Source organism: Erythranthe guttata, chromosome 2 (genome assembly GCF_056151865.1).
Source record: "Erythranthe guttata isolate IM_541 chromosome 2, IM_541, whole genome shotgun sequence".
Taxonomy (NCBI): domain Eukaryota; kingdom Viridiplantae; phylum Streptophyta; class Magnoliopsida; order Lamiales; family Phrymaceae; genus Erythranthe; species Erythranthe guttata.
The window spans coordinates 5588677-5598765 of record NC_142534.1 but is presented as its reverse complement, the minus strand read 5'-3'; the positions used below and the strand labels follow the sequence as shown (position 1 = coordinate 5598765).

Genomic DNA, 10089 nt, shown 5'->3' with positions numbered 1-10089 from the left:
GAATTCCTAGTAAGCGCGAGTCATCAGCTCGCGTTGACTATGTCCCTGCACTTTGTACACACCGCCCGTCGCTCCTACCGATTGAATGGTCCGGTGAAGTGTTTGGATCGAGGCGACGTGGGCGGTTCGCTGCCCGCGACGTCACGAGATGTCCACTGAACCTTATCATTTAGAGGAATGAGAAGCCGTAACAAGATTTCCGTAGATGAACCTGCGGAAGGATCATTGTCGAAACCCGCAAAGCAGACCGGGAATTCGTGATTAAATACTCCGGGGAGGCAGCGTGGGGCCGAAAGACCCCGCGCTGCCGACCCAACCCGCCGATGCGCACGAAACTGCGCCTCGTGCGGACTAACGTACCCCGGCACGGAATGCGCCAATGAAAACTCAACGAAGCGTTCGCCCCCGTTGCCTCGTTCGCCACGTGCGCGGGGGTGCGAGACGTGTCTTGAATGTCAAAATAACTCTCGGCGACGGATATCTCGGCTCTCGCATCGATGAAGAGCGTAGCGAAATGCGATACATGGTGTGAATTGCAGAATTCCGTGAACCATCGAGTCTTTGAACGCAAGTGGCGCCCCGAAGCCACAAAGCCGAGGGCACGTCTGCCTGGGCGTCACGCATTGGGTCGCCCCCCCTCTCGCTCCGTCGGGGGGGGGGGGGGGGGGGGGGGGAATTGGTCTCCCGTGCGCTCTCGCGCGCGGCTGGCCCAAATGAGACCCCTCGGTGATGCACGTCACAAGCAGTGGTGGTTGAATTCTCGACTCGCTTGCTGCGGTGCTTGACGGTATCGTCCGCTCCGGCATCACAAACAACCCAACGGCGCCACATCGGCGCCTTCGATTGCGACCCCAGGTCAGGCAGGATCACCCGCTGAGTTTAAGCATATCAATAAGCGGATGAAAAGAAACTTACAAGGATTCCCCTAGTAACGGCGAGCGAACCGGGAATAGCCCAACTTGAGAAACGGACGGTCCCGTCGTCCGAATTGTAGTCTGGAGAAGCGTCCTCAGCGGCGGACCGGGCCCAAGTCCCTTGGAAAGGGGCGCCGGAGAGGGTGAGAGCCCCGTTGTGCCCGGACCCTGTCGCACCACGAGGCGCTGTCAGCGAGTGGGGTTGTTTGGGAATGCAGCCCCAATCGGGCGGTAAATTCCGTCCAAGGCTAAATACGGGCGAGAGACCGATAACGAACAAGTACCGCGAGGGAAAGATGAAAAGGACCTTGAAAAGAGAGTCAAAGAGTGAAATAATTGATTATCTTTCTTGACAATTTGTTATGATAAATTAGTGAAATAATTTATAAACTATTATCTATATAAATATTTATTTTTATTATCATATATTTATAGATAATTATATAATATACTTAATGTGATATAACATGTCCTGTTAGTTATAAATTTGATTTTACATGATATTTTGATTAATGATTTTTTCACTTGCTATATTATATTTAACTAGCATTTTTTTTCCCGTGCGATGCACTGGATATTATTTCAAAAGTGAAAAAAAATCAATTTCATACGTAATAAGAAAATATAGTCCACTAACATAATAAAATTAATAATGTAGTATTATTCCTATTTTATATAAAATTGTAAAACTTAATAATGTAGTATTATTTCTATTTTATATTAACATTAGTTTTTTAAAATCTTACATATTAGGATTTATAATCCAAATAAATATATTAAGATTTAGCAACTCGAATTTCTATCTTTATCTCTTAAGATTTGAGATATATTGATGAAAAATAGGAGAAAATAATTGTTGAAAATTATTGTTAGACAATTAGTAGACAAAAAATATTAGAAATAAATAATTACAGAAGTACCATTAGGGTAGGTATTTTCACAGTTCAGTTTCAATTTTAATAATTGTTAAAATTTATAGTTAGAAATTAGTAAAGAAAAAAATATTAAAAATAAATAATTACAGAAATACCATTAAGGTTTTTTTAAGGTTACCCAGCGTTTCTTTCCTTTATAAATAAGATTAGTTTAAACAATAATTTAAATAAAATATTAATTGAAAATTGAAATTGGGATATTTTAGTTTTTCTTAAAAAATCATAATATTGTCGAAATTCATTTAATCAAATAATGAAATACTAACTATCGTAACTAAATAAATAAAATTAAGTATTGTGATGATAATTTAAATATTAATAAAATTTTACTTTAATTAATAATTCTATATTTTGCTAAAATTATTTAAATTTAGATCGGTATACAATCAATATTATTTTAATTATATTATATGTGTAATTATTGCTTGAGGACTCATTGTTTTTAACAGTGATTGCGCATTCTTATCGGTTCAGTAAGGTATTTTTTTTATTCTTAATCCTTTGAGTTGATACATGTATTTTTTTATCAAAATCTTTATATTTGCGATTAGATTCAATGATTCATTTCGAGTTTTCAATGTTTCCATTTGAATTTAATGAATTTCTCATTGTTAGTGTTAGTGTTAAGATTAAGATTAAGGTTAGTATTAATATTAGTATTAGTATATAATTAGTATTAGTATTAGTAATTTAGCATTAGCACTACTATTACCATTAGCATTAGGATTATTATTAGTATTAATATCAGCATTAGCATTAGGATTAGCATTAGGATTATAATTAGTATTATTATTAGCATTAGTACTAGGATTAGGATTATCATTAGTGTTAGTATTAACATTATCATTATAATTAGTATTAGCATTAGCATTATAATTAGTATTAGAATTAGAATTAGGATTAACATTAACATGACCATAAGTATGAGCATGATTATCAGTATTAGTATCATTAATAGTACGAGTAGCAGTATCAATATTAACATCAGTGTCAGTATGAGTATCAGTATCAGTATAAGTATAAATATTAGTATAAGATGAGTATCAATGTATAGGTATGAGTATCAATATTGGTATCAACATGAGTATATGTATGATTATCAGTATTAATATCAGTATTAGTATCAGTAGTATTAGTATCAATATCAATAACAATATCAATATCAATATCAGTATTAGTTTCAGTGGCAATATTAGTATCATTATTAGTATCAATATTTGTATCAGTATCACTATCAGTATGAATATTAATATGAGTGTGCTTATCAATATTAATATTAGTATTAAGTATGAATATCAATATTAATATTAGTATAAAAATCAGTATCAGTACCGGTGTTAGTATGAGAATACGTTTCAGCATGATTATCATTATTAGTATCAGTAGTAGTATCAATATCAGTATGATTATCAATATTAGTATCAATAGTAGTATCAATATTAGTATCGTTGTGAATATTAGTATTAGTATTAGTATTAATATTAATATTAGTATTAGTATTAGTATTAGTATTTTTTTTTTTTTGTTATTAGACTAATATTACTTGCAATGTTGTTTACAAGGAAGTTTTTCAGGGAATATGAATGTGCATCATCAAAATTGTATATTGTGATTCAAATACACATTTGTCGTTTGTAATATTTATATGTATAATTATTTAGTCGTGTTAATTTTATTTGCAGTTTATGCTAATTTTGTTGTCGATTCCACTGAAGTTTTTTTTTTATATATATAAATCAATGTACTTTAGTATAAATTATATTTATTTCTTCCACTTTCAGGTGATTTGTGTTTCAGTAATGCGTATCACTTACTGCATTTGAACAATAAAAAAAGGGCATGTTACTCGCAAGGTATTAGATGAGTTATAGTCTATGTCAATGCATGTGTTGTAAAACACTACTTTGATAATTAAGTTTCCTGTTAAGGATCCGAGTGTATGGGACGGAATAGTTGTACCATTTGGGTCAGATAATGTATCTTATTTTCATATCATATATAGTTTTTCGTATTTTATATTTTGTTTATCATTTATTTTGTTTATCTCGGTACTTAAATCAAATGAAATTGATATTGTTGTTAAAACATTAAATTATTCCGTATTATATATCAACTATTCAAAGTTTTTGTTCGATTATTGTATCTAAAAACATATTTTTATTTTTTATATTAACACCATGAATCGCATTAGAATGCTCTTTTCATTCGCAAAGGTGTTTGATTTACATCGACGTGTTTTAGTCAATAAAAAAGATAACTTAGAATTGATCTCCGTGCATCACACGGGTGAATTACTAGTTCTTTTGAAACATGATCTTCGCCATATCTCCGAAACACTAAAAATAACAAATGAAACAATAATCGATAAATCAAAAGAACTATGACAAAAGATTACGAAACAATAAGTCAGTACTCAATACGAAATTAAATTGAATAATTCGGATTACATTAAATTGTAAAAGAAAAAAAAAGTTGTGTGAAAAAGATGAAGAAGGTGAATGTGTTGAATGGTGAATTTATAGGTGGTTCAGTAATGTAATAAATGAATAAATAAAATAATTAATGTAGAATTAATACGCTTTTAGAAACTAATTAATCAATATTCAAACATAATGCCAATGATGTGTAACAACACGTATAATTGTTCAATAGTTAATAAATTAAAATTTTATGAAATTTCTAATAACCCCTATAATTGCATTGCGTATGTACCTCCATATTTACAATTACCTATTATATTTATATTCAATCAAATCAATCATTTTCAAATTGATCTTACGGTTATCATATTAGATGATTTCATTATCATGTACGAATTATTAAATACTATTTTAATGTATATATATTAATATATATAGTTAATAGATTGGTAAATATTTTCCATAAAATAATGATATGCAAAATAACTATTACAAATAGATTAAAAATTAAAATATTTATTAAGAAAACATAATATTAGATATGCGAATAAGATGTAATTAATTAAATATAAATATGTAATCAACCAATTAAAATGCACAAATTGTCCATGTGTGCAATTAAAATTAAAAGTTGAAATCAATCACCCAATCAAAATGCATAATTTGTCCACGTATGAAATTTGGATTTTTTTTTTTTTTTTGTATATATGGATAGTTTGTTAAATGGTAAAAATAACCAATTAAAATGCACAAATTGGCCATGTGTACAATTCAAATTAGGTAACCACGTTTTTTTGTTTTAATAAATTGATAATTATGTGGTTGTTTATGGAAGTTGAGGTTTTTTTGAAAATAATGAAAAGATGTGGACTCAATGTCCTCGATTAGAAAACTTTGATTGTGTATCTTAGTTTTATATGTAATATAGACTAGAAATAATTATTACGTTATTGTCAACACTTTATCCCTGAAATACTATTGAATCAAATATATACAAGAAGAAAATCGGCCGAGGTGGCCGATTAAAAATAACTATTAGAAATAGATTAAAAATTAAAATATTTATTAAGAAAACATAATATTAGATATGCGAATAAGATGTAATTAATTAAATATAAATATGTAATCAGCCAATTAAAATGCACGAATTGTCCATGTGTGCAATTAAAATTAAAAGTTGAAATCAATCATCCAATCAAAATGCATAATTTGTCCACGTATGAAATTTGGATTTTATTATTTTTTTTGTATATATGGATAGTTTGTTAAATGGTAAAAATAACCAATTAAAATGCACAAATTGGCCACGTGTGTAATTCAAATTAGGTAACCACGTTTTTTTGTTTTAATAAATTGATAATTAGGTGGTTGTTTATGGAAGTTGAGGTTTTTTTGAAAATAATGAAAAAATGTGGACTCAATGTCCTCGATTAGAAAACTTTGATTGTGTATCTTAGTTTTATATGTAATATAGACTAGAAATAATTATTACGTTATTGTCAACACTTTATCCCTGAAATACTATTGAATCAAATATATACAAGAAGAAAATCGGCCGAGGTGGCCGATTAATCGGTCTCCGAGGCGGAGGCGGTGCCCTACCTTTACGATTTTAGTGTAAAGGTTTGTTTTTTCCTGTAAGAAAGTTTTAGGTGGTCCGAGGCGGGTCAAACTCGGTGGCAAAAATCGGCCAAAAATCGATTTTTTTTTATTCAAAATAAAAGTTGAGTTTTTAATTAAAAAAAAAAGTTTATGCTTTATTTTGTTTATGTTAACTGTTATTGTTAAAGAATAAATGTAAATTATAAAAATTAGCATTTTTGTTTATATTTTATAGGGCGAATGGCAAAAAGGTCCATCACAAGGGACTTAAATGCACATTGGTCCACAAAAAATATTTTAATTAATATTACTGTCTTGGTTGCTAAATTATTGTCTCAGACAGTAATATTACTGATTGTGACAGTAATATTATGAATATTATATTTCCGAACAATAATGTTACTAATATTATTGTCCCAAACAGTAATATTACTGTCTGAGACAGTAATTTAGCAGCTAAGACAGTTATATTAACTAAAATAATTTTTTTTAAGAAAAAAAAAATTCAGTAAACAATTAACAGTTAAATTACTGTCTCCGACAGTTAAATAACTGCTAGAGACAGTAATTTAGCAACGAAGACGATAATGTTAATTAAAATAATTTTTTTAAGAAAAAAAAAAGGTCAATTAACAGTTAATTACTGTCTTCGACTGTTAAATAATTGCTGGAGACAGTAATTTAGCAGCCAAAACAGTAATATTAATTAAAATATTTTTTTAAGAAAAAAAAAAGTCAATTTAACAGTTCAATTACTGTCTCTGACAGTTAAATAACTGCTGGAGACAGTAATTTAGCAGCCAATACAGTAATATTAATTAAAATATTTTTTTAAGAAAAAAAGTCAATTAACTGTTAAATTACTGCCTCCGACAGTTAAATAACTGCTAGAGACAGTTATTTAGCAACCACGACAGTAATATCAGTTAAAAAAAATTTAAGGAAAAAAAAGTCAATTAACTGTTAAATTACTGTCTCTGACATTTAAATAACTACTGGAGACAGTAATTTAGCAGCCAAGATAGTAATATTAATTAAAATATTTTTTTTAAGAAAAACATAATATTATAAAAAAAAAAAAGTCAACGCCGGAGGCCCGGCGGTCAATGGCGGTTGACCTACAAAAAAAAAAGTTTCAGAAAAAAATGTTTTCAAAAAAAAAAGTCAATGCCGGAGACCGGCGGTCAACGGCAGCCGACCGCCAGTCTCCGGTGGTGGCGTGTCAAAATTGGGGTCAAAATGGAAATTAGGGTAAAAATTGGTTAATTGATGAAATTGGGGTAAATTGGGGTGTAAATCATGAAATTGGAGTTGAATTGAGTTTCAATGAATTGATGGTAATTTTGGTATATATAAAAGGATTTTCCTTATTTGCAAATAAGTTTGAATGAACTGGATTTATTTGAAAGATAAAAAAGTTGGATGTCACTCTTTTAATTAAGTGCCCTTGTCATGGGTTTTTTTGAGATTAACTCTATTTTATAAGGATATTTATGTATTATGATCTTATTATTATTAAACTTTTATTATGTTATTAGGATATATACATGATGGAGATATAAACATGTTTAAATATCTTTTTATATATGTTTTGAGTATTTATAAACAATATCTAGAAATATATTATATTAAATTTTAAATCGATTTATTTCCGATTTATCACCGATTAATCACCGCCGAACCGATTAATTGTGAGTCGGTGCCTGACCGCCTCCGACCCGATTACCGCTTTTTACAACCTTGCTATAAAGTAGGAAAATCAATTAAAATGAGTTCAATTCTATTTTTTCTAAATAAATATTATTTTATATTAGGTAGTTTTTAAGAGATATTTGTATTTTTACTCGAATTTCTCACATGCCACCTATTATAACGGCATAACTGAGCTTGTATTAGGTCATTTATTTATTTATTTATTTATATTTCATTCAATCATGTTTTTATATTCTTCAAGATACAGCTTTAGCTTTTATTGTTTGACTTTATAAATTTTAAAAGACATATTGATTTTTGTTATAACAATACACAATTTCTTTAAAATATTTATATATAATTATTGGCGGCGGATATGCAAGCCCACAAATTTCATTGTACAAAACCACCAACGTAAAAATACTAATTTACCGTTAATGAAATTCAAGACCAAATTAACAAAACAAAAAAAAAAAAAAAAATTATTTTCTTTGTGCAAGTCCAAATAAAATAAGGGGGCAACTATTTTGAATACTAATTTTTGCTTAGTTGAATACTACCTAGTTGAAAACCACAATTGAGTACATATTTATAAGTTTTTTCTTACTTTAAAACCAAAATAAAAAGAAAATTACAAAAACACCCTTTCATACAAAATATCAATTATATCAAATTTTATTAGAAATTACCTATTCAAAAACCAAATAAAAAAAAAAGAAAAAAACCCTTTGTTGTTAAAAAAAAAAACCTCCACCATTTCTTCTCCTCTCCAACCCTGACCGCCGCCGCCGCCGCCGCCGCCGCCGCCGCCGACGCCGCCGCCGCCGAACGCCACCGTACGTGCTCGTAACTGCCGCGACAACCCAATTAAACCCTATCTTTTTCATCTTCTTAAATCCTCCAAAACATCTCCAAATTCAAAAAATCAAAACCTCACAAAACTTATAAAATGGAGTTATAAGACAATAATATGGTAGTATATGTGGAAAGAGAAGCCATTAAGGTAAGTATCGATGTCTTTTTTGAGCTTCGAAGTCGATTTTGAAGTTTTTTTTTTTGAAACCCGTCGGCAATTTTCGACACATACAGGTCGATTTTTGGTCAATTTTCGACACCAACGTGTCGAAAAAGAAAAAAAAAAAAAAAAAAAAAAAAAAAAAAAAAAAAAACCAAATTTCGACACCTACCTGTCGAAATTTGGACAATTTTCGACAGGTAGGTGTCGAAAAAAACAAAAAAAAAAAAAAAAAAAAAAAAAAAAAAAAAAATTTTTTTTTTTTTTTACCAACAGTATTATTTCGACACATACCTGTCGAAATTTGGACAATTTTCGACAGGTAGGTGTCGAAATTTGGTTTTTTTTTTTTTTTTTTCTTTTTCGACACGTTGGTGTCGAAAATTGACCAAAAAATCGACCTGTATGTGTCGAAAATTGCCGACGGGTTTCAAAAAAAAAAAACTTCAAAATCGACTTCGAAGCTCAAAAAAGACATCGATACTTACCTTAATGTGTTCTCCTTTCATATATACTACCATATTATTGTCTTATAACTCAATTTTATACGTTTTGTGAGGTTTTAATTTCTTTAGTTTTGATATTTTTTAGAAGGGTTTGTTGTGAGATTTTTTAGAAGGGTTTGTTGTGAGGAAGATTTTTTAGAAGGGTTTTTGGGGAGGGAGAAGAAGGAGGTGGAGAAGGAGGGAAATGGTTTTTTGAGTTTTTGATTATTTGGTATTTAAGAAAGAAAAATAGTATTTGTAATATTTTTTTAGTTTTAATTTCATTAAGGGTATTAAAGTAATTTATAATTAATTATTTATTTTTTATTTTTTTGGTATTCAAGTAAGCAAAAGTTGGGATTTGAAATAGTGATCCCCATAAAATAAACCTACAAACACACCCATTATTTCACAATTTAAAAATCTCAGTCTTCTTCTTCACAAATCCACCAAGAATCCTAAACACCAAAACAATCAAATAATCACCAAACATTCACAATGGAGTCGGAAAACAAGAGGATGGTGGTTTATGAAGGTAAAAAACGTAATAAGATATGAGCTAACCGTTTATTTTAGCTTGTAGGTCGTTTTTTTCTTTTTGAAATAAAAAATCGCCGATACCAAAAAATCAGTATTCACAGTTCGATTTTATTAAAAATATTGGTATACACGTGCTGATTTTACAAAAAAAATCGGTATTACAGTGCGGATTTTTCCAAAAAATTCAGTCTGAATATGACGACCTTTTCAAAAAAATCTGCGCGTGTACGCCGATTTTCCAGCTCCGATTTCAATCTCAAAATTTAATCCTAAATCGACCAAACCATTACAACCCAACAAGGAATAAGCATCGATTAATGTTCACCACGCATATTTATCAAGGAATCAATGCTCGATTAATGTTTTCGAATTTACCAACAAAAGTTTCGTATAAAAAGTAGTGGGTTGGTGGTGGTATGCAAGTGGGTGGGTTGTATGTTGGCGCCGGTGCGGTGGCGATCTTCCTGGTCGGCGTCGCGGCAGTGG

The 10089-nt window shown here is 30.5% G+C and overlaps 1 non-coding gene across 1 annotated transcript; it reads left to right on the top strand.

Annotated features, from left to right (window-relative positions):
• The first annotated feature begins 462 nt into the window (after positions 1–462).
• On the top strand, positions 463–619 carry LOC148772193 (5.8S ribosomal RNA). The gene has a single exon (XR_016030129.1). It is a non-coding gene; the product is annotated as a 5.8S ribosomal RNA (ribosomal RNA).
• The last annotated feature ends 9470 nt before the right edge of the window (positions 620–10089 follow it).